Source organism: Chlamydotis macqueenii, chromosome W (assembly GCF_036417535.1).
Source record: "Chlamydotis macqueenii isolate bChlMac1 chromosome W, bChlMac1.mat, whole genome shotgun sequence".
NCBI lineage: Eukaryota > Metazoa > Chordata > Aves > Otidiformes > Otididae > Chlamydotis > Chlamydotis macqueenii.
In genome coordinates this window covers 45,117,747-45,141,544 of record NC_141592.1, presented here as the reverse complement: position 1 = coordinate 45,141,544, position 23,798 = coordinate 45,117,747, and the positions used below count along the sequence as shown (strand labels likewise).

At 46.1% G+C, this 23,798-nt stretch overlaps 1 pseudogene; it reads left to right on the top strand.

The window, feature by feature from the left end:
* LOC147596736 (uncharacterized) lies at positions 1-21,432 on the top strand (annotated as a pseudogene).
* The last annotated feature ends 2,366 nt before the right edge of the window (positions 21,433-23,798 follow it).

Genomic DNA, 23,798 nt, shown 5'->3' with positions numbered 1-23,798 from the left:
ATGGCATGTGGGAGAATACGGGCAGGTACCTGGAGAACTTCTCACAGCAGCGGGTCCGCCCTAGGCCTGGCCAAGTCCACTGAACAAAGGGGAGCGACTTCTAGCAGCTTCCTACAGAAGCTACCACCTTAGGCCCCCCCTCACTAAACAAAACCACGACACCTCCAATGGTCTGGAACTTCACGCCCGAACAACTACAGAATCCTTATGAAGTGATAGAATATTTGGAAGGAAAATGCCATGGCTATTCCAAAGAGGCACAACTTATTGCTCTGTGTTGGGCCCTGGCTAGTATCTACCAAACACTGCTCAGTGTTATGCAGCACCTTCAGGAAGAAGGGAGGGAAAATCAACCGACAGATACTGCGGCTATTCCAGCCCCTGCGACAGACAGTGCAGCTACACCAACCCCAGCTACCGGCACTGTGGCTACTCCAGCCCCAGCGACAGGCACTGCGGCTGCTCCAACTCTAGATACTGGCACTGCAGCCGAATCAGAGAACCAACCCGTGTCAGTATCAGTCGCCCCTGTACAGAAGAAGAAAACTTGGAAGCGAAAGTCAGCTCGTTTAGTAAGGGATGAGGAAAAATCGGGACCATCATGAGCAGAGGAGGAAGAAGAGGAACTCATAAGAGAGGAACTCATAAACGAGACTGAAACCACCCGATCCCTATCCCTGAATGAGTTGTGAGATATATGAAAAGATTTTGGCCATGGTCCAGGCAAGCACCTTCTCACCTGGCTGCTTCAATGCTGGGATAATGGGGCCAGTAGCCAGGAATTAGAAGGCAAGGAAGCTGAACGTCTGGGATCCCTTTCTAGGGAAGCAGGCATTGACAAAGTGATTGGAAGAGGTGCACAAGCTCTCAGCCTCTGGAGGTGACTCCTGTCAAGTATGAAGGAAAGATATCTCTTCAAGGAAGATATTACCTGTCACCCAGGCAAGTGGGCCACCATAGAGAGAGGTATCCAGTACCTAAGGGAATTAGCCATGCTGGAAGTCATTTATAGTGACCTAGACGGTGAGGAGTCACCCCAAGATCCAGATGAAGTCCGGTGCACACGGCTCACGTGGCGGAAGTTTCTACGGAGTGTACCATCATCGTATGCCAATTCATTGGCAATTATGACCTGGAAAGATGGAGAGGGACCAACAATGGATGAATTGGCTAGTCAGCTCTGGCAATATGAAGACTCTCTTCTTCCCTCGTCTTGGCTGTGGAGAAACTGTCTCAGTAGGTCCAGCAGTTAAAAGAGGATAGGTCCTACTCCCCGCCCATACAGACCAATATTTCAGCTATTAGGAGTAAACACTTCCCCGCTCAAGAGAGACGGTACACATGGCGAGGTATCCTATGGTTTACCTTGCGTGACCAAGGAGAGGACATGAGAAAGTGGAATGGGAAACCTACCTCGGCCCTAGAGACACGGGTACGTGAGCTGCAGGGAAAAACAATTGCGAATAGAGGTTCTCCCTGGAAAATTGCTGCTCCAGTCTCCAGTGGACAGTTCCCCAGACGGAATAGAAGGGCTGATCTTACCTCTGATCCTATAGAAGGGACTTCTAATTCATATTCACAGGAAGTGAGCAGCGAATACTATTGTCGTAGTTCAGCCCCGATCGGGACCAGACTACGCAGTCTCTCTCTCACTCCCCCCACCCTCCAAGAGAATAGGGAGAGATAATATAAGGAAAAACGGCTTGAGGTTTGAGATAAGGACAGGGAGAAATCCTTAAAGTTACCGTTATGGGCAAAACAGACTTGACTTGGGGAAAACTATACATTTATTACTACAAACAGCAGGATAATGAGACAGAGAACAAGATAACCTCCCTCCACCCCTCCCTCTTCCCAAGCTTAACATCATCTCTACTACCTTCCCCTCTCCGAGCGGCACAGGGGGAGGAGGGAATGGGGGTTGCGGTCAGTTCATCATACGTTGTTTTACGCCGCTGTTTCATGGTTGGGGGAAGAACTCCTCAAATTTCTCCCCTGCTCCGTTGTGGGGTCCGACCCATACGCCACAATACTTCATGGAACTGCTCCGGCGTGGATTATCTTTTCCACGGAGTGCAGTCTCTCCAGAACAGCTGTCCCAGCGGGCCCTCCATGGGCCACAGCCACCTTCAGGCATCCACCTCCCCCGATGTGGAGTCCTTCACGGGCTCCATGTGGATCTCTGCTCCTCCGTGGACCTCCATGGGCTGCAGGGGGACAACCTGCTCCACCATGGTCGTCACCACAGGCTGCAGGGGAATCTTGGCCAGGAGCCGCATTACTCCTCCCCCTCCTTCTGAACTGACCTTGGCGTCTGCAGCCGTTCCTCACAACAGGCTGGCAGATGTCTCTCAGGATCTTTTTACATCTTATTCACTTCTCATCTCCTCTCCACTTCTTGCAGCCGGGCTGGACCGAGTTGGGCCCAGTCGGCCGCCTGGCGAGAGGCCAGAGGGTGAGGCCTGCAAGGCCCATGAGGCCTGCGCCTCCCCCTCTGCGCCTCTGCCCCCGCTCAGCTTCTTCACATCTTCTCTTCTCTCTTTTTTTTTCTGTTTTCCCCTTCTTAAATACGTTATTGCAGAGGCGTTATCAGGGAACATTCTGCTACCAATCGGCTCGGCCTTGGCCTGCAGCGGGTCCGCCCTAGGCCCGGCCGAGTCCACTGACCAAAGGGGAGCGACTTCTAGCATTTTCCTACAAAAGCTACCACCTTAGGCCCCCCATCACTAAACAAAACCACGACAACTATGAACAGGATTAGAGGGGCCCTGCCTCCAGCCAAGCAGAGGAGAGGGACAATCGAGTTTACTGGACTGTGTGGATTAAATGGCCTGGCACATCAGACCCACGAGAGTATAAGGCTCTAGTAGACATCGGTGAACAGAGTACCCTAATGCCATCAAGCTATAAAGGGGCACAACCCATTTGTATTTCTGGAGTGACAGGAGGATCCCAAGAGCTGACTGTATTGGAGGGTGATGTAAGTTTGACTGGGAATGAGTGGCAAAAGCACCCCATATTGACTGGCCCAGATGCTCCATGCATTCTTGGCATAGATTACCTCAGGAGTGGGTATTTCAAAGACCCAAAAGGGCACCGGTGGGCTTTTGGTATAGCCACTGTGGAGACGGAGGAGAATAAACAGCTGGCCACCTTGCCCAATCTCTCGAAAGACCCTTCTGTTGTGGGATTGCTGAAGGTTGAAGAACAAAAGGTACCAATCGCTACCACCACGGTGCACTGGTGGCAATATCGCACCAGCTGCGACTCCATATTCCCCATCCTCAAGCTGATTCGTTGACTGGAGACCCAAGGAGTGATCAGCAATTCCCACTCACCCTTTAACAGTCCCTTATGGCCAGTGCAAAAATCTAATGGAGAATGGAGACTAACAGTAGACTATCATGGCCTAAATGAGAGATTGTTCATGCAGTAGCCCTTAGGCCATTCTGGACAGGACAAGATGTGAAAAACATCCTCTACGCTGCAGGTGAGGAGAACGGCCCTACCTGGAGTCTCTGGCAGAGAACATCAAGGGAGAGTTGAGGTTGACCCCTAGGCTTTTGGTGCCGAGGATACAGAGGATCTGAGGCCAGCTATACTCCAACTGAAAAAGAGATACTGGCAGCATATGAAGGAGTTCGAGCTGCTTCAGAAGTGGTTGGTACTGAAGCACAGCTCCTCCTGGCACCCCGACTGCCAGTGCTGGGCTGGATGTTCAAAGGGAGGGTCCCCTCTACACATCATGCAACTGATGCTACGTGGAGTAAGTGGGTCATGCTGATCACACAGGGAGCTCTAATAGGAAACCCCAATCGCCCAGGCATATTAGAAGTAATCTCAGATTGGCCAGAAGGCAAAGATTTTGGAATGCCACCAGAGGAAGAGGTGACACGTGCTGAAGAAGCCCCTCTGTATAATAGTCTACCAGAAGATGAGAAGCGATATGCCCTGTTCACTGATGGATCCTGTCATATTCTAGGAAAACATCGAAAGTGGAAAGCTGCTGTGTGGAGTCCTACACGATGAGCGGCAGAAGCCACTGAAGGCCAAGGTGAATACCGGTCAGTTTGCAGAGGTGAAAGCCATCCAGCTGGCTTTGGACATCGCTGAACGGGAAAAATGGCCAAAGCTCTATCTCTACACCGACTCATGGATGGTGGTAAATGCTTTGTGGGGGTGGTTAAAGCAATGGAAACAGCAACTGGCAGCGCAGAGGCAAGCCCATCTGGGCTGCCGCACTGTGGCAAGATATTGCTGCCCGGCTAGAGAATCTCGTTGTAAAAGTACGTCACATAGATGCCCACGTACCCAAGAGTCGAGCCACAGAAGAACATCAAAACAACCAGCAAGTGGATCAGGCTGCTAAGATTAAAGTTTCCCAAGTGGACCTAGACTGGCAACACAGGGGTGAACTATTTTTAGCTCAGTGGGCCCATGACACCTTAGGCCATCTAGGAAGAGACGCAACATACAAAAAGGCTCGTGATCGAGGGGTGGATTTAACCATGGACACTATTGCACAGGTTATCCACGACTGTGAGACATGCGCTGCAATTAAGCAGGCCAAGCAGTTAAAGCCTCTTTGGTATGGAGGACAATGGCTGAAGTATAAATATGGAGAGGCCTGGCAGATTGATTACATCACACTCCCACAAACCCATCAAGGCAAGCACCATGTCCTTACAATGGTGGAAGCAACCACTGGGTGGCTAGAGACCTATCCCGTACCCCATGCCGCTGCACGAAACACCATCCTGGGCCTTGAGAAACAAGTTCTCTGGTGCCATGGCACTCCAGACAGAATTGAGTCAGACAACAGGACTCATTTCTGAAACAACCTCATAGACACCTGGGCCAAAGAGCATGGCATTGAGTGGGTATATCACATCCGCTATCATTCACAGGCGTCTGGAAAGATTGAACGGTACAATGGACCGCTGAAAACTACACTGAAAGCAATGGGTGGTGGGACCTTCAAAAATTGGGATACACATTTAGCAAAAGCCACTTGGCTAGTCAACACTCGGGGATCCACCCATCAATCGAGCTGACCCTGCCCAGTCTGAACTGTTACATACTGTAGATGGTGATAAAGTCCCTGTGGTGCATGTAAGGAATATGTTAGGGAAGACAGTCTGGGTTATTCCTCCCCTGGACAAAGGCAAACCCATCCGTGGGATTGCTTTCGCTCAAGGACCTGGATGTACTTGGTGGGTGATGTGGGAGAATGGGGAAGTCCGATGTATACCTCAAGGAGATTTGATTTTAGGTGAGAATAGCCAATAAATAGAACTGTATATAATCATGTCTGTAGTTCTTTTATGTCATATCAAAGGTATTGCAGCAACGAGCACCCTGATCAGTGAAGAATGAGCTTCAATGAAACCAAGAGAGATGCAACGGTGATGGAACAGGGACTGGCGCCCAACAACTTCCTTGAGATCAACATCTTCAACTCACAGACCATGGACATGATACACCAGCCATGCCAGATGTACCAACTGCGAGTTCCAGATGCAGCATGCAACAACCCCGTGCTACATACCATCTCTCTTGTCCTGAAAGACTCTTATGACAGATGGGGCCCAAAGTCATGGACTAAATCAACTCAGCAGACTTTGGAGGGATAGCCCATAGGTGGAAGGAGTCACATTTGTGTGTATATGTATATACGCATGAGATGGTATGGAATAAGGGGTGGATATTGTCCTGGTTTTGGCAGGGATGGAGTTAATTTTCCTCTCAGTAGATGATGTGTTTTGGATTTAGTGTGTGAAGAATGTTGATAAAACACCCTGATGATACCAGTTGTTGTGAATGAGACCAAGGACACACCATCCTGCTTTCCAAGTCTCGCTAATTTGCACATGCAGGAAGCTGGGAGAAAGACAGACAGAATAATTGACCCAAACTGGCCAAAGAGAGTATTCCATGCCATAAACGTCATGCTCAGTATATAAGTGGGGACTGGCCAGGGTGGGTATCTGTCTTCCTGGCAGATCTTTCTCCCTTGTTTGCTGGCATCGTTCCCTCTACCTTGCTGGCTCCCTTTTGCTCCTTTGCTTGCTGCTTGGTTTTGTTTCCGTGATCGCTGCTTGGGATGGGCTGTATCGGTCATTGGGACATCGGGTGGTGAGAAAACATACATCGTTCACTTTGTATATTTTAATATCCTTATATTCTGTTATTATTGTAGTTTTCCTTTGCTATTCTAGTAAACTGTCTTCATCTCAACATACGAGTTCTCCTTCCTTCCCAATTCTCTCCCTCATCCCACTGGGGAGGGGGAGCGAGAAACTGTGTGGCAATTCGTGCTAAACCATCACACACACCAGTCACACCAGATGTACCAACTGCAGGCTCCAGATGCAGCATGCAACAATCCCACAGTACATACCATCCCTCCTGCCCTGAAAGACTGTTATGACAGATGGAACCCAAAGTCATGGATACTGGACTATCTGGAGGGTTTTCCGAATCGGAACCTTCATTTCCTCCTTGTTGTGCTCCTACCGGTGGTTTATAATGCTCCGGCAGGTCTCCCATCCCAGGACCCCTTGTTTTCCCCAACTTTGTACATCTCTGCCCTATGCTGCATGCCGAGCAACACCTCTTTCCTTTTCCCCTCTTTCTTTTTTTCCTTTTCCAAAGCCATCACCATTGGGTCCTGTGGGGGTGCTAATCCACAGTCCGTTTGATATTCGGGATGATTTCAGAGGGTGAAACACATGTCCACATACGAGACCTCATCCCATTTCCCTTCTCTCCTCAAAAACAACATCAATTGCAACAAGGTATTATAATTCAATGTTCCGTTAAAGGGCCATTTCTCCTCATCATCTAATTTGTACAAAGGCCACCACTAATTGCAATACTTTATTAAAGTCTTTTTGTTTACACTTCCCCCTGGTGGCTCTCCTATCTCCTTCCAGTGAGCTAAAATGCAGCCCAGAGGGCTCCTTTTCACTATTCCGCTGCTTTGTTTGCCTCCCATAACAGACACTCTGCTTATTCTTCAGCCAAAGAATACAACCTCATTAAATTGACAACAATAATACCTTATCCAAGGCCAAAGATACAAGGGCGTACTCACCCCACAGCAAATGCACCTCAATTCAAGACAATTACCGAGATGAGATTCCTGTTTCCTGTTAAAAGAAATAACATACTTATGACACTTCAAACACAGCGCGAACAAACAAGCAGCACCGATGGCACAGCGGGCAGGCACTTGTCCGTGCTCCACACCAAATAAACCCGGCACTACTCCGCTCTACACTTCCTCCCATATACCAGTGGCATTCTTACTGATTCCTTACACCCTTTTAAGTTCCCACCAAGTTCATCTGATCCTATCCCAGTCAGACCAGTTCCCTTGACATTCACCACACAAAAATCATCCCCAAACAGTACCTCAATGTTCTGTTTACAACCAAAGCATTCAAAAAGATATATTTGGTTGCATGAAACATCCTTATGCACACGTACAGGTCAATAAGGAGTTAACAATTGGTTCGACTAACACGGTCTCAAAGTCTGTCATACGCTTTGTCCCTCTCCGGCCGCTCTCCTCACAGAGAACATGGAACCGCAGATCAGGACTCCACACTCGCTCCGCAGTCAGACTGCGTCTCACTCACTCAAACACTCACCCAGCTTACTTCAGACAGCAACATAAAACATTAACAATACAATAAAACACTTATCCCACAACCCACAGTACCAGACACAAAAACAGCTTGTATACAGCTTGTAACGACTATCATAAATCAATTATAGCTGCAATGATATAAATTCCAATTCCCATGGGTTACAACAGACAAACGATATCTATCCCACACAGTGCTCCCACTACTCCAGCGAGAAGCACTCACATCACTACAGGGACTCACGTACTTCCCTCAGGGATTCCCGCAAAGTCCCCCCGGGTCCGGACTACCCAGGGGTGAGCAACAGCTCCTTTCCCTCGCGTAGGACGTCTCCTCGCAAGTTACAGGTATCCCCTCTCTGACATACCTGGTCCCCTGATGGTCCTTGTATACTCCTGCAGTGATCGGACGAGGGAGGGAGTTCTTCCGAGAAAGGCTTGGGGCGCGCCAAAGACGTCCCCCTCTCAGCCAGTCCTGCGGTTGAGCAGAGAGGGTCCCATCTGGGTCGCCAAATTGACGCGCGGATCAAACTCTACAACTCAGAAAGAGTTATAAAGCAGGCATGTTTATTCGGTGCCGGGTGCGTGGGGGATCGCTCCTCCAAAAGCATGCACACCGACAGCACATTTTACCAAAAATTTATCCGGTGCTGGTATACATATTCATAGGATTGCACAATACAAACATACATATGCATAAGTGAGGCGGGGTTATTAAAAAAACCACTTGCGTTAGCATTTCAGATCTGTCTCTGGTGGTCATTTTCTTCTTCAGGGGTCTTATCTTCCTCTAGATGAACTTTAGTCATTCACCCATGCTCTCCTTTCACTTGGTGATTTCAGCAGTTTCTTAACAACTTCTGACCAAATTTGTGGTGGAACTAACATTCCGTCCTTTGCTAGACATATTAGTCCTTGACAAATACCAGTTTCTTGACAAATACCAGTCCCTGATAAGTTTAAGTGAGTTTCAAGGCAAACAGGATTGTTAGGCATTGTCTAGCAGACAGTTAGTCTTCTAAATCAAGCAATATTTAGCAGACAGTTAATTCCCTGTATCAATACTTTTATGAATCTTGTATCTTAACATTTAAAACAAGCTTTCAGTTGATTCTGATTAAGAATCAGGTAATAAATGTACACATTTTTCTAGGCAGTTTATCTGAACCTGTATGTATTTGAATAATAGGATTTTACTGGGAAAACCTTTTAGAGGTGTATGCAGAAAAATGTGTGTCAGAAATTCTTGAGTTCCTTTCCAAGCAGAGAACAGATTAGGGAACAAGACCAACATGTGTTTTGAGTGGGTATGATCTGTGCTTTCAAGCACATCACATTGTTGGTCACTCATCCAACTGATCACAACTCAGTAGCGTAGCTCAAGTTTCAGATATGCAAAAACACTTGGTGAACTAAGCAAGCATCTCAATTCAGTAAATATCAAGTAAGTTCAGTGTAAATGATCTATTCACAGATGTGTGATAAGTAGAGAAGGAGCTTAATCATTTTTAGCAAATTAATCACTCAGTATGAGATGTGCTCCACTTCCAACCAGAACGAGCACTGTCTTTGGTAAAGACAAGCTACTGAATTGCACATATTCCATTATTACATCTATCTCTTGCTTTCTAAGCTGTTTCCTGTCACATGTTGTAAAATTATATAGAACCCTCCCTCTGAAATATGTATTTCTCAAGTTCCTTTTCTCCTTTTATTTGTAATTATTCACAGAGAATTTCTAAATATGTGTGAAGGGTAGAATGGAGTTAATTAATTGATCATTCTGTTAGAACAAAATAAAATCCTCTCTGAACATATTAAAGCTTAGAAAAAGTCCCATATTTAATTTATGGGAAACCCAGTGCCAATTTAGGGCCTCTTTCAAGGTGCACTGAAGTTAAATAGAAAGACAAAGTTTGGACCAGACTCACATTCCCTAAATGACCCCTCTACCTTTATGGCAATCCTTAAGATTAATCATAATGCCTGTGTTTATATTGATGGGTTGGAGCAGCACAAAGGTTGAACTGGAGACTAAATTCACTGTCTGTCATAGTATTTGCCAGTAGGAGCAAGTCTAGGAAGTAGGATTTGCCTCTGAATGAATTCAAAAAGTCTATGGAAAAGTCCTATCAGGTGAATGAGAAGGTCAAACCCCTTAAAAAATGAATACTATAGATAGCACATACACAAAATCATGTGCAGATATTCAGATGATAATTTCAGGTCTGCTTCAGTCTCCATTGAAATAGCTTTTTTTTTTTCTTCTGATTTCACTATGCTTGGTAAGTCTACTTTTTTATCCAACTAGTATAGTTTCAAGTATGAAGTTGGGTTTCAAAGAAGCTAGCTGGTGTTTTCTGCTTATCCAGCTGTGTCTAATGTTGATCATATGTTCTCAATACACAGGAGGACAATTTTCTCTGCAGTAGTGTACCTTTGTGAATCAAAGGGAGTCTCTTCAATGTGTACTGGTGAGGCTTTCCAATTGCCTAAATTTCCCTTGTGCACAATTTGGTTATTTTGAGTGGTAAATGCTATAAGCATGCAACATAGATACTGCCTCTAACAGAACTCCCCCAAACTCCCCCCAGGGGTGTTGGGGAGCATACCTGGTTGCCAAACTGCAGAACAAAAGCTGCCTTACAGCTTCTGTGTGCCCACAACTTTGACTTGCACCTGCAAATGTCTCTTGGCTGTGAACATGACAAATCAAATGTACTCCTGAATCCTTACTGATGTGAAACACGCTGTATGTATGGGTGCTCAGGTCACAAACACAGCTTCTGTGGCTCTGACAGATCCTGGGGCAACAAATGGAAGATCAGCATTTGAAAATCTATTTCTCAGTGTTCTTACTTTAAATTTAAAACAGATCCTTGATATTATTATAACAGCTTTCCATTATGTTTCATCTTAATGTTAAACTGGAGAGTGAAATTGTAGTACTGGAGCTGAGGGACTAGGTTTTGTTAGGAAAAACTTGTGCTATGCTGTACTATTACATAGACAGCTAATAGAGACATATGTTGGTTCTTTTACATGTGAAAAGCTTCCTACTTGAGTGGCAAGCGGAATATGATTAGAAAAGGCAAGCAGGAGACTGCGCTTGCACATTTGACCCTCCTTCACTGAAATCATAGTCCCAGCATATAGATGTGCCCATACTGTAATTAGCTTTCTTCCTCTGAGCCTCCTGTCTTGCCTGCTTGGAGGCAGAAGGCACACAAACGTGAGGAGAGCCCTGGCTCACACTCTGGAGCTGTGAAACAGTCTATGTAGCTATTTCTTGAGCAAGTCATATGGCAGTTAATTCACAAATGTGAAAAAAGCGTATAAATTCAGAGAACGGAGAAAACTTTTAGGAAGGGAAAGCAGCAAAGACAGATCACATAACAGCCTAAATACGTGACATATCCTTAGATAAAGCTGAAACTACAGCCAACAACTGCTGCTAGAGTCTGCCAGGGAGTAGATGTCATGACTAGCAAACGTGCTTGGTGTCTTGGTAGTGCTGACTGTTGAGACCAGAAGTACTCAAGAAGATCAAGAAAAAATGGGTCAGTTAGGCCAAAGAAATAATATTTCACTGTTCAGAAGAGTGCTTATTGGTGTTTATTTTCCTTAAAAAAAAAGTTGTTAGAATTATATTTTCAACTCTGACTGCACCAGACTTCCACGTTAGCAAGTGCAAGGGATGATTATTCAGCACAGCACTCAGACACAATTTAACTTCAGTTCTTAATGCATTTGAATTTAATACTACCTAAATAAATTCAGGAAGTATTTTGTTGAAGTGTGTCTTTGTATGACGTACAAAGTGCATGCCAAATTATGTTTTTCCATGGACTTTAGAAGTATAAATGTAGATGTTTAGAATTTAGATATTTAGACGGAGGAGCAGAGATTCACGTGCAGCCCATGGAGGACCTCACGTCGGGGCAGGCGGATGCCTGAAGGAGGCTGTGGCCTGTGGAGGGCCTGCTGCTCCTCCCTGGACCTCCACGGGCTGCAGGGGGACAGCCTGCTTCACCATGGTCTTCACCACGGGATGCAGGGGAATCTCTGCCGGGAGCAACATTACTCCTCCCCCTCCTTCTTCACTGACCTTGGCGTCTGCAGCCATTCCTCTCACAAGAAAAATTCTTCACAACAGGCTGGCAGACGCCTCTCAGGATCTCTTCACATCTTATTCACATCTCATCTCCTCTCCACTTCTTGCAGCCAGGCCGGGCCCAGACGACTGCCCGGCGGGAGGCCAGAGGGTGAGGCCTGCAAGGCCCACAAGGCTCACGCCTCCCCCTCTCTGCCCCTGCTCAGCATCTTCACATCTTCTCCCTCTTTTTTTTTCTGTTTTCCTCTTCTTAAACACGTTATCGCAGAGGCGTTATCAGGGAACATTCTGCTACCAATTGGCTCGGCCTTGGCCAGCAGCAGGTCCACCCTAGGCCCGGCCGAGTCCACTGAACAAAGGGGAGCAACTTCTAGCAGTTTCCTACAGAAGCTACCACCTTAGGCCCCCCCTCACTAAACAAAACCAGAACAGTAATGACTGATAATGGAAAAAAGTAGCAGAATAAGGAGAGGGAAGGGAAAAAGTTGAGGAAGGCTGTCTCATTTCATTATATTGCTCCTCTATTTTCAGAGCTGCTCCAAAACTATTTTCCCTAGGTTTTTTTTTCCTCTCTCTTCTTAGCTATTTGCAAAATTTGCAGTTGTTTTATTTATCTTGTAATGCATTTTGAGTGATATGATATATGGAACATGTTACCTAAAAAAAGATATACTGCATATTTACAATTTCTTCTAAGACAGATTCAAATTCAAACAGTATATAAACAGGTTCAACTCAGTTTGAGGTCTACAGTATTCATACTCATTTATATCAAGACTCAATTTGGTCCAGAACATCTGTAAAAATCTATGCCTCCTTCAGTCCTCATGCAGCACTAATCTAACACATTTCTGTTTTTACAATGATTGTACAAATTTCTACTTCATTTTAGAAAAGCCTGAGAGTAGAAAATAAACCACAGAGCCTAATAAAATCCAGCTTTCAGGCAAACCTTCTTGCATGTTAAATTGAACAGTACAAAGTACCAATGGCTTGTATTAGTACCATCCATTTTGTTAGCATTTTTCCAATTTATCTTGTGTTACAAACCCTCAGAGTACTATGTCTATTGTAAATATTTAAGCATTACTGTTGACATAAAGATAATACTGACAAATTGCATTGTCATTTCTGCTGAGGATTACTGAACATGTGTAGTGCAGAGCAACTTTAATATCCACACCAAGCCCTGCGTTCATGCCGAACTGTGTTTAGTCTACAAAATGGTACTGTTCCTCAACTGAACTTTTAGCTTTGATTTACACAAAACATGAAACAACCTTTCTTGGATCAATTAATTGTTTGACTTTCCTAATACATCTTCATTTTAACTAGATTATGTCTGTTTTTTTAATCTTGTCCTATTTGGACTGGCCCAAGGGCTACTGCATGAACAGTCTCCTGTTTAATTTGTTCAAAGGCTTTTCATTGCTCAGGGCCCCATTGTCCTGGTTTCAGCAGGGATGGAGTTAATTTTCTTCTTAGTAGCCGGTGTGTTTTGGATTTCGTGTGTGAAGAATGTTGATAAAAACATTCTGATGATACGAGTTGTTGTGAATGAGACCAAGGACACTGTCTGGCTTTCCAAGTCTCGTTAACATGCAGATGCGGGAAGCTGGGCGAAAGACAGACAGAATAATTGATCCAAACTGGCCAAAGAGAGTATTCCATGCCATAAACGTCATGCTCAGTATATAAGTGGGGGTTGCCCATGGGAGGGGGTATTCCTTTTCTTTTCGGACATTCTTGTCGGGTATCCGTGCGGGCACCCTTTTCTTCTCTCTTGCTTGCTGGCATCGTTCCCTCTACCTTGCTGCTTGCTCTCCCCCCTTTTGCTTGCTGCTCGGTGTTGTTCCTGTGATCGCTGCTCAGGACGGGCTGCGTCGGTCATTCGGACATCGGGTGGTGAGAAATTGCACATTGTTCATTTTGTATATTTTGTATATATTAATATCCTTATATCCTGTTAGCTTTGTAGTTTTTAGTATTTTTAGTAAACTGTTTTTATCTCAACCCACGAGTTTTCCTTTCTTCCCAATTTCTCTCCCCCGTCCCACTGGGTAGGGGGAGGGTGAATAAGAAACTGTGTGGTGATCCGGGCTAAACCACCACACCCATTTAAAATATTTCTTCTTTCAGGTTACTTTATACAGAGGGCTTATAATCACACTGTAATTCGAGATATGCATTCACCAGAAACCCACAGTGCCCAAGAAAGCTTGCATTTCCTTTTTGTCAGTTGGTGGAGTCATAGCTGTTATTTTGTTGACCACATCCATCTTGCCATTTCATTCCTAAAAACTGGATCTTTTGTGCAGGTCCTTTGACCTTACTTTGTTTTATGGCAAACCCAGCTTTCAGGAAGATTTAATTACTTATTTAATCTATTTATTTATTAACATTATTAATTAATTAATTTATTTAATTATTTTATCTCATTAAAAAAAAAAATCTTCTGATGCTGTATTGCCCCACACAATTATATCAATGTGCTGCAAGTGTTCTGGAGCTCCACCCTTTTTCTATACAGTCTGGATCAGTCCATGGCAAATGGTGGGGCTGTGCTTCCACCCCTGGGGCAGTCGATTCCGGGTGTACCAGACCCCCCTCCAAGTGAAAGCAAATTGTGGCCTGCATTCTGCTGCCAAAGGAATGGAGAAGAACGCATTGGCGATATCAGTGGTGGCATACCACTTGGCTGCCTTTGACTCCAGTTCCTACTGAAGTTCTAGCGTGTCTGGCACAGCAGCACTCAGTGGTGGTGTTATCTCATTCAGGCCACGATAGCCCACTGTTAACCTCCACTCTCCATTAGATTTTCTCACTGACCATATGGGACTCCTAAAGGGTGAGCGGGACTTGCTGATCTCTCCCTGGCTCTCCAGTCAATGAATCTGCTTATAGACGGGGATCAGGGAGTCTCGGTGGGTGCAATATTACCACTGGTGGACAGTGGTGGTAGCAATCAGCACCTGTTGTTCTTCAGCCCTCAGCAACCCCAGAACAGAAAGATCCTCTGAGAAACCAGGCAAGGTGGACAGCTGTTTAATTTCCTCCATCTCTCAAGCACCTACACCAAAAGCCCACCAGTACCCTCTCGGGTCCTTGAAATACTACCTCGGAAGGGGATCTATAGCAAGAATGCACAGAACATCTGGGCCAGTCATAATGGGATGCTTTTGCCACTCATTCCCTGTTAGGCTCACTTCAGCCTCCAGTACAGTTAGCTTTTTGGATCTCTCTGTCACTCCAGAAATACAAATAGGTTCTGCCCCATTATATCTTGATGGCATCAAGGTACATTGTGAACCAGTGTCCACTAGAGCTTTATACTCTTGTGGGTCTGACATGCCAAGCCGTCAGATCCACATGGTCCAATAAACTCTGTTATCCCTCTCCTCCACCTGGCTGGAGGCAAGGCCTCTCTAATCCCAGCCAGAGTATTTATTGTTCATTTCTTTTAAATATACGTCAGAAGTCCCTTTGAGAGGCTCAGAAGTAAGGCTATTCCTTCTATTCTGCCTATTGGAGACCGGTGCAGAAATTTTCCAGGGAGAACTTCTATTTGCAATTGTTTTCCCCCCACAACTCATGTCTCTAGGGCTGAGGTAGGTTTCCCATCCCACTTCCCCATGTTCTCTCCTTGGTCACACGAGGCAAACCACAGGGTATCCTGCCACATGTACCATCTCTCTTGAGCAGGGAAACATTTACTCCCAATAGCTGAAATATTGGCCCATACCAGTGGAGAGTAGGACCTATCCTTTTTGAATTGCTGGAACTCCTGGGACAGTTTCTCCACAGCCAAGATGCAGGCCCACAGGGAGGAAGATAGACTTCCTTCTTACTGCCGGAGCTGGCCAGCCAGTTCATCCACTGTTTCTTCCTCTCCATCTTCCCAGGTCATATCTGCCAGTGAGTTGGCATATGACAATGGTGCTCTTCAAACAAACTTCCACCACATTGGTCACGTGCACCTGACTTCATCTGGATCCTTAGATAACTGCTCATTGTCCAGGTCATCATAAATGACCTCCAGCACAGCTAATTCCCTCAGGTACTGGATACTCCTCTCCATGGTAGCCCACTTGCCTGGGTGACATATTACATCCTCCTTGAAAGGATACCTCTCCTTCACACCTGACAGGAGTCCCCTCCAGAGGCTGAGAGCTGGTGTCCCTTTTCCAATTGCTTTGTCAATGCCCCCTTCTCTAGAAAGGGATCCCAGCTGCCTGGCTTCTCTGCCCTCTAATTCCAGGCTACTGGCCCCATTGTCCCAGCACCAGAGCAGCCAGCTGACAATGAGCTCACCCAGACAACAGCTGAAATCCTTTCACATATCTCACGACTGTGTGGCAATTCGGGCTAAACCATCACACACACCAGTCACACCAGATGTACCAACTGCAGGCTCCAGATGCAGCATGCAACAATCCCACACTACATACCATCCCTCCTGCCCTGAAAGACTGTTATGACAGATGGAACCCAAAGTCATGGACTAAATGAACTCAACAGACATTTTGGAAGGATGGCCCATAGACTGAGGGAATGAAATCTGTGTGTATATATCAAAGCATGACATAGATGGTATGGAATAAGAGATGGATACTGTCCTAGTTTTGGCTAGGATGGAGTTAATTTTCCTCTCAGTAGATGATGTGTTTTGGATTTCGTATGAGAAGAATGTTGAGGGTGATTGAGCAGCTGTGTGGTACTTGATTGCTGACTGTAGCTAAACCAGGACAACAGTGAAGAACAACAAACATCCCCTAGGAGAATTGCTTACAACTGCAGAACTAGAAAGGGGGAAAACACTGACTCCCTTCCACCTACAGATAGATAAATTGGTAACAACAGTGATGGGGACTTGCAAATGGCAGAAAATAAACATGCAAGGTTTGGAGGCAATTTCTTTTGAGAGAGATTCCACAATGGAAGAATTCAGCAAAATCTACATTTTCTGTTTCACATCTTTACTTGACACCTTGTTGATTCTGCAATGTTGCAGAGCATTTTCTGGACTAGCAGTAGCAGAGATGTAGGGGAGGGATTATTCTAGCAAACCTTTGCCTTGTCAGAAGCATATTGGCACAGCTGTCTGCACCTGAGTACAAGCTTGTACCTAGCATGTGGTACAACTGCCCTTTAGGTAAAAACTGTACACATGTTTTTTCTCTTCCTTTACATTTTGCCTTTAATCTCACTTGAACTTCTATGGACAACAGTAGGAATAGTAGCAAATAATGTATGCCAATATATTGGTAGAAGCCCTCAGGAAGAAATGTCCTGCCAAAATCAAACCAAAAGGCTTGCCAAGCAGAGTGCTTTGGAACATGAAAGCAAATCCTGGCAACGTATGAAAATGAAGAGACAAAGCACTGTAACTTTGAGGTCTCGCACACAGACTTGTACGATACTTTGCAAGAACAACTGGTTCTCCTCTCAGCAGTGGTTCTTGTCTATGCAGGAGCTGGACTATCACCTTTTGCAATACTGTGTCATACTCCACCTCTTTCCCTCTATCAGTATGTGGCTGCATTCAGCTCTACATATAGCTGGGACCAAGATATAAGCATGTCTTCTACCAATGCTATGCACTATACAAGATATTACAAATACACAAACTGTTGTGAACACTGAGAGCTACCATTATATTTATGGTGATTTTTGACAAGTGTGCACATCAAATGGGTAACTAAAATAATTTGCTACTTAAATAAATAAACTTTTCTCTTTCCCTTTTTTCATCTCTCCTCTGAATATCCAGTCAATTTCTAACATACTTTTTTTTGTCAGTGAGGAGCTTACTTTAAAACAAAACAAAACAAAACAAAACTTTAATTCTCTGCTTTCCCTCAGAGCACTGCTCCTGCCAAAGGAGCTGTGAATAAAAGTCAGCTTTCGCTGCCTTCTCAAGCATCTTCCATGTTTTCTGACTCCACCAGATCTACTTCACAGATGCCTTCCTGGGTAAGACATCATTATCATCTCCTCTCCCCTACACAGCGCTGTCATGGTTTGATACTATCACTTACGCAATGCTCCCGTCTCCTATCTGGTTAATTAGAAGTGTGCAATGCGACTCAGACTGAAACAATAATCTTACAAGGGATTCTATAAAATCAAATGCTGAGCCAGCTGGTTATCTTTTCTAATGAAGTAATCCAGTTGTGCTTTCTAGTCGGAAATTGAGTCCAATACTGTATATCACAGAATTATGTCTTTTACAGTTACCACACAAGCAGCCTGTGATCCTCCAGTTTCCAGCCCTCTACTATCTATATACCCCACACAACACAGATTGTACATATGGCAGAAAGAACTCAGCTTCCCGGGATAGCTCTACTGCCTTCATTGGGGTTACTCCAGGCATGAGTTTCCACTCTATAAAAATAGCAAAATGCACTCCAAACACTCCCCTAAATGCTCTGACAAAGAGATGTCTTGTCGTAACAGACTGGCTTTGGATCAGTGCCTGCAGGGAACACATTAGTCACTTTTCTTCCAACCCTAAGTAAACAGCCAGACTTCATGCATGGCCTCCAAAGGAAGGTCCTTTGCAGTCTTGTTTGTACTGACAGCTGCTATTTACATACCTTTGAGAATGGCAATGATTCTGACACTGTCTAACTCTCCATGTAAGTCAGTAGAGATGCAAGAGTTATAAATCAGGAAATAATGCTTCTTGCAAATAAGCCCAGAGTAGTTAAAATAATCCTAAATAAGATAGCACAATCATTTCTCAAAATAACAATAGAGAGAATCGATTGCCTGGAAAGCTGGATTTCAGTTCATCCAGATGTGTGCAATGGAATATTTTTTTTGTTTTCTTACAGCTATTAAAAATATATCCATCTTAGCTTTCACCATGGAAAATTAACAAACTCAGGGGCTAGTCATGAATGACACTAGAATCAATTTAATAGAGACAAAAAAATGTCTGAGACAAAACTGATTTAGAGACAGGAATAATTTATAATGCCCTCTCCCCAGTATAGACTGTTCTCTCCACTGCAGTCACTTTAATCTCAAATATCTGTAATGTGGCATGCACCTAAAAGAAGCCTCCACAGCTTGTTTGGAAAGTCAGGGAGAAAAAAATTCTCAATTATTAGGATACAAAAATATGAATAGATCCCCAAATATGAAATAAGTACTTATTTTTTTTCTACCAGACATGACCAACATTACTGGATCCTTTTCATTAACTGAGCAGAAAAAAAAGCTGTGTATTGAGACAGCACAGAGCTCAAACAACTCCTATGTTCCTTCTAACAGACAGCACTCCTCAAAAAGCCAAAAAATAAAAGATGACAAAACACTATTTGGAATTTTTTTTCCCGGTGGAATCACATACTTTTACCAAATGTTCCTCTATAAAAGCATAGCAGTAGGTAACAAGTAAACTAACAGTATGGGAGAAATATATTCACCTGTCACCCTCTCCATCACTTTCATCTGCACTGACCCATTCTAGATTTACAGCCTTGGTCCATTCATCTCAACTTAGGAAAGCTTAACTTTCTATTTACCAATTCTGCAGTAGAGTTCTAAAACACTACTGCAAAATAGCATGTTTGGATCATCGCAATAAATTACTCCCATGGAGATGTTTACAAGTAAAAACTGAAAGAATATTTTTAAGTGTAATTTTCCCCCATTTCTTCTTTGATGCAAGTGTTATGCTGCTTGAAAACAATGCCAGACTTAGCACTGGATAGAGCCCTCCATTGAATAGAGATAAAATCATAGGAGAGAGAACAAAAAAAAATCAGTCCCTTGATAAATTAAATCCTTGGTCTCTCTGCTCAAACAGCCAGCAAGGATCTCAGCTAAAGCCAAACACAGTAGCAGTGGTTTTCTGTGATGTAAACTCATCTTCAGGATGATCTGGATCAAGACAATCGAAGAGATTTTCAGTCAGATACAAAATGAACATTTTTAAAGAAAAGAAGTCAAAATGAGATGAAAAATGTCAACAGAGGAAAAAATTGCAAGCAAAAGCAAGTGCTCTGGAGAACATGAGAGCTCATCAACCTCTCCAGTGACTTGGAAAGCACCTGAACAGTGTGAAGCGAGTTAACAGTTGACTTGCATGGTTTGTAAATACATCAGGAAGTTGCCATTGTATGAGTACTAATTTTATGCTATGGAAAGGGTAAAACAGGTGGGCTGGAGTAAAACTTTATGTTGCACCAGTGTGCAATGCTTGCACTGAAATGACCCAGTTATTCCTCTTTTAACTTAGAGATGAGAACTGGATTTCTGCACTGAGATCTGTTTACATTATCCCAGGAATTGCTCCTCCTTTGGGAAATGCTGTTGTGACGTAACTTTTCTGTAGGCAGCTAGGGTCTGGCGGCCGGAAGATATCGCGCTGTACGGGAAGATAGGACCCCTCTCCGGATAGCCAATAGCGTTTAGTCTATGATAGCCAATAGCGTTTAGTCTATGATGTAAGCAGACAGAAGTGACGTTGTAAACCCAAGCTATATAAGGCCGTGTTACCTACCAATAAAGGCCATTTGCCGTCCACCACATTGGTGTCTGCGAGCTGATGGACCGAGCGGCCTGGGGGTGGTCGCCGTGCTGTTCCTGAACCAGGTCGCCACGCCAACAAAGGCAACAAGTGGTGCCGAAACCCGGGAAAATCGCCTGGACGGGTGAACGGCGGCCGGAGCGGCAGGACCAGCCCGGCGGGGAGGACGCTCCCGGACCAACAAGGAGGATGGAAGCCCTTGTGAAGGTCGTATCACAGTTACATAAGCAGTGGGGTATTGATTGTAAGCCCCAAGATTTTACTCTCGTAGTTGCGAGGCTTTTACAGATTGGGGTCATTGACCAGCCGGTGGATATTCTCCACCCTGAAGTGTGGGATAAATGCACTAAAGCGTTAGCCGAGGAGACTATGTCCTCGGGTAGTGGGAAAAACCTTAAGTCGTGGGGGAAAGTCGTACAGGCCCTGCAGAAGGCCTTACAAGAGCAGGAAACCTGGAGGGCAGCAAGGGACTGTTTGTTAGTCACTCCGAAATTGGGAGTCGGGGCAGCTACGCAGACTCCGCACCCCCCAAACGGCAATGATTCCGCAGAGTCTAAAGACTTACGAGAGGGCAGTACACCCCCTCTACCCCTGAGCCCTTCGCCCCCTGAACCCCCGAACCCTGACCCGCTTACGGAGGGGCAGAAGTGCACACTGTCCTTCTGGAGTGGGTTAGCTGAGGAAGCCAGGGGCGCCGAAGCCCGGGAAAGACCGCCGCCTTATGCGCCCCAAAATGGCGCCGAACCCCAGGGGGGAGGGCGGGACAAAGACGTCCCCGGCGGGAAAACGGAGGAAGCGCTTGAACTAACAAGCGCACACGAACCGGAAGGGGAGGAGAACGAGAAGGAGAAGAGTGGTGGAGGCGACCGGAAAGAGGAGAGGAGCGCGAGCGAGGGGCAGAGAGCCAATCAGAGCGCCCATCTGAAAACACGCCCTCATAGGGCAAACACCCCGCTGAGCAGAAGGAGGGGCAAGCCAAGAGGGAGGGAACGGTCCGCCCGCAAGGGAAGTGGGCGGGGCCGGAGCCCAACGAGAAAAACCGGTCAGTCGAGTTCCGACTCCGGATCAGATAGCAGCTCGACGACTGCCTTGCAACTGATTCAAACTCAGAGGAGGAGGACATGAGGGTAAATAGAGTCAAAAGCAAAAATACCCACATCCAAAATAAAAAGGAATCGCGAAGGGAAAAAATTCCTCTCACGGATTGGAAGAAAATAAATATTGCCTGTGCCGATTGGGTCCCATCGACGCTGGCGTTCCCGGTCTGGGTGGCGGACGGGGGACAAAGGGTCTACTCGCCAATAAACCGCAAGGATATACAAGCGATTGTTAAAGCAATTGTGGGCAAAGGGCTCAATTCTGCCCTGGTCTCCACCCTCATAGACGGTGTCTTTGGGGGAGACGACATGCTCCCATTTGATATAAAACAAACTTGTAGACTGATCTTTGATGGGGCAGGGATGATTGTTTTTAAACAAGAATGGGAGGACAACTGTGCGAAGCAACTAGCCCAAGTAACCGGGGCGGTTCACCCGCTACACGGCTCCAGCCTGCAGCGGCTGATGGGTTCAGACCCGACAATGATTACCCCCCAGGCGCAGGCCCAGGGCATGCGGGCCCATGAAGTTATGACAACTACATGTGCGGCCAGAGAAGCTATTTGCACAGCCTCTAGAGCTATTGTCAAGCCGTCGCCCTGGTCCACAGTAAAGCAAAAAGAAAGCGAAAGCTTTGCGCAATTTGTGGATCGCCTCCAGACAGCGATTGACTCCTCGACCCTGCCTTTGGAAGCGAAAGGCCCAGTTGTACAGAGTGCTTACGTCAGCAGTGTAATTCAGCAACCAAAAAATCCTACGATCACTGCCAATGGGGTCGAGTATCGCGGACACGATTAAGTATGTCACGAACGAAGAGCATTTAGCCCCGATCCAGGTGGCTGTCCGCACTGCAATAGCTAATGTGATGGCATGTTTTAAATGCGGCCAGGTGGGCCACGTTGTAGCAAACTGCCCTCGGTTGGGGAACCTGCCAACAGCACCCCCACCCCCCACCCCCCCCCCCCCCCCCCCCCCGCCAAAATCGACCCAGAGGACCGTGTTGGGCCTGTGGAAAGAAAGGGCATTTCGCTAAAGAATGCAGATCTAAAATCCAGGGAAACGGGAGGGGGAGAGGGCACCTGGGCCGCACACAGCCCTCTCCCACTTGGGACACGAGGCGGCCCAATTGTGCAGAGGAATCTTGGCCAGGAGCCACATTACTCCTCCCCCTCCTTCTTCACTGACCTTGGCATCTGCAGCCGTTCCTCACAACAGGCTGGCAGACGTCTCTCAGGATCCTTTTTACATCTTATTCACTTCTCATCTCCTCTCCACTTCTTGCAGCTGGGCCGGGCCGAGTTGGGCCCAGTTGGCTGCCCGGCGGGAGGCCAGAGGGTGAGGCCTGCAAGGCCCATGAGGCTCGCGCCTCCCCCTCTCTGCCCCCCGCTCAGCTGCTTCACATCTTCTCCTCTTTTTCTGTTTTCCCCTTCTTAAATACGTTATCGCAGAGGCGTTATCACGGGACATTCTGCTACCAATTGGCTTGGCCTTGGCCAGCAGCGGGTCCGCCCTAGGCCCGGCCGAGTCCACTGACCAAAGGGGAGCGACTTCTAGCATTTTCCTACAGAAGCTACCACCTTAGGCCCCCCCTTACTAACAAAGCCACGACACCCTACTAAAAGCCAGGGTGACAAATTTACCATAAGGGCCACTGCCGCATACCCACTCCCACCAATCAGACTGACGTGGAAATCGTCTGACCCAGTGTGGGTCGAGCAGTGGCCCCTGTCAAAGCCTCGAATGGACGCTCTTCTTGAGCTACTTGACTGCGAACTACAACGAGGTCACATAGAGCCTTCCACTAGCCCGTGGAACACCCCAGTTTTTGTAATACCCAAACAATCTGGCGAGGGGTTTCGCCTCCTCCATGACCTGCGTGAAGTAAATAAGAGAATTCAACCAATGGGTCCTGTCCAAACACTGTTGCCTATGAACTCTATGATACCAGAAGGACAGCCTTGCGCTGTCCTTGACGTTAAGGACTGTTTCTTTTCAATACCCCTGCATGAAGAGGACAAAGAGCGGTTTTCTTTTTCTGTCGTGTTCCCGAACAGCCAACGCCCCAACCTACGCTTCCAGTGGAAAGTGCTGCCTCAAGGAATGATCAACTCACCCACTATCTGCCAGATCACAGTGGACCGAGCGCTGGCACCGGTTCGGCGCAGTGACCCAACCGCCACTATCATTCAATACATGGATGATATCTTGATCGCCGCACCGTCAGGAAGTCAAGTGGACCAACTGGTGTTAACGGTCTCGGAAACTTTAAAAACTAATGGATTCAAAATTGCGAGCGCAAAAATCAAAAGAGGACCACGTGTGAGTTTTTTGGGAGTGGGAATTACAGGTTCTTACATAACCCCTCCCCAGATAAAGATCCGTCGGCATATCAAA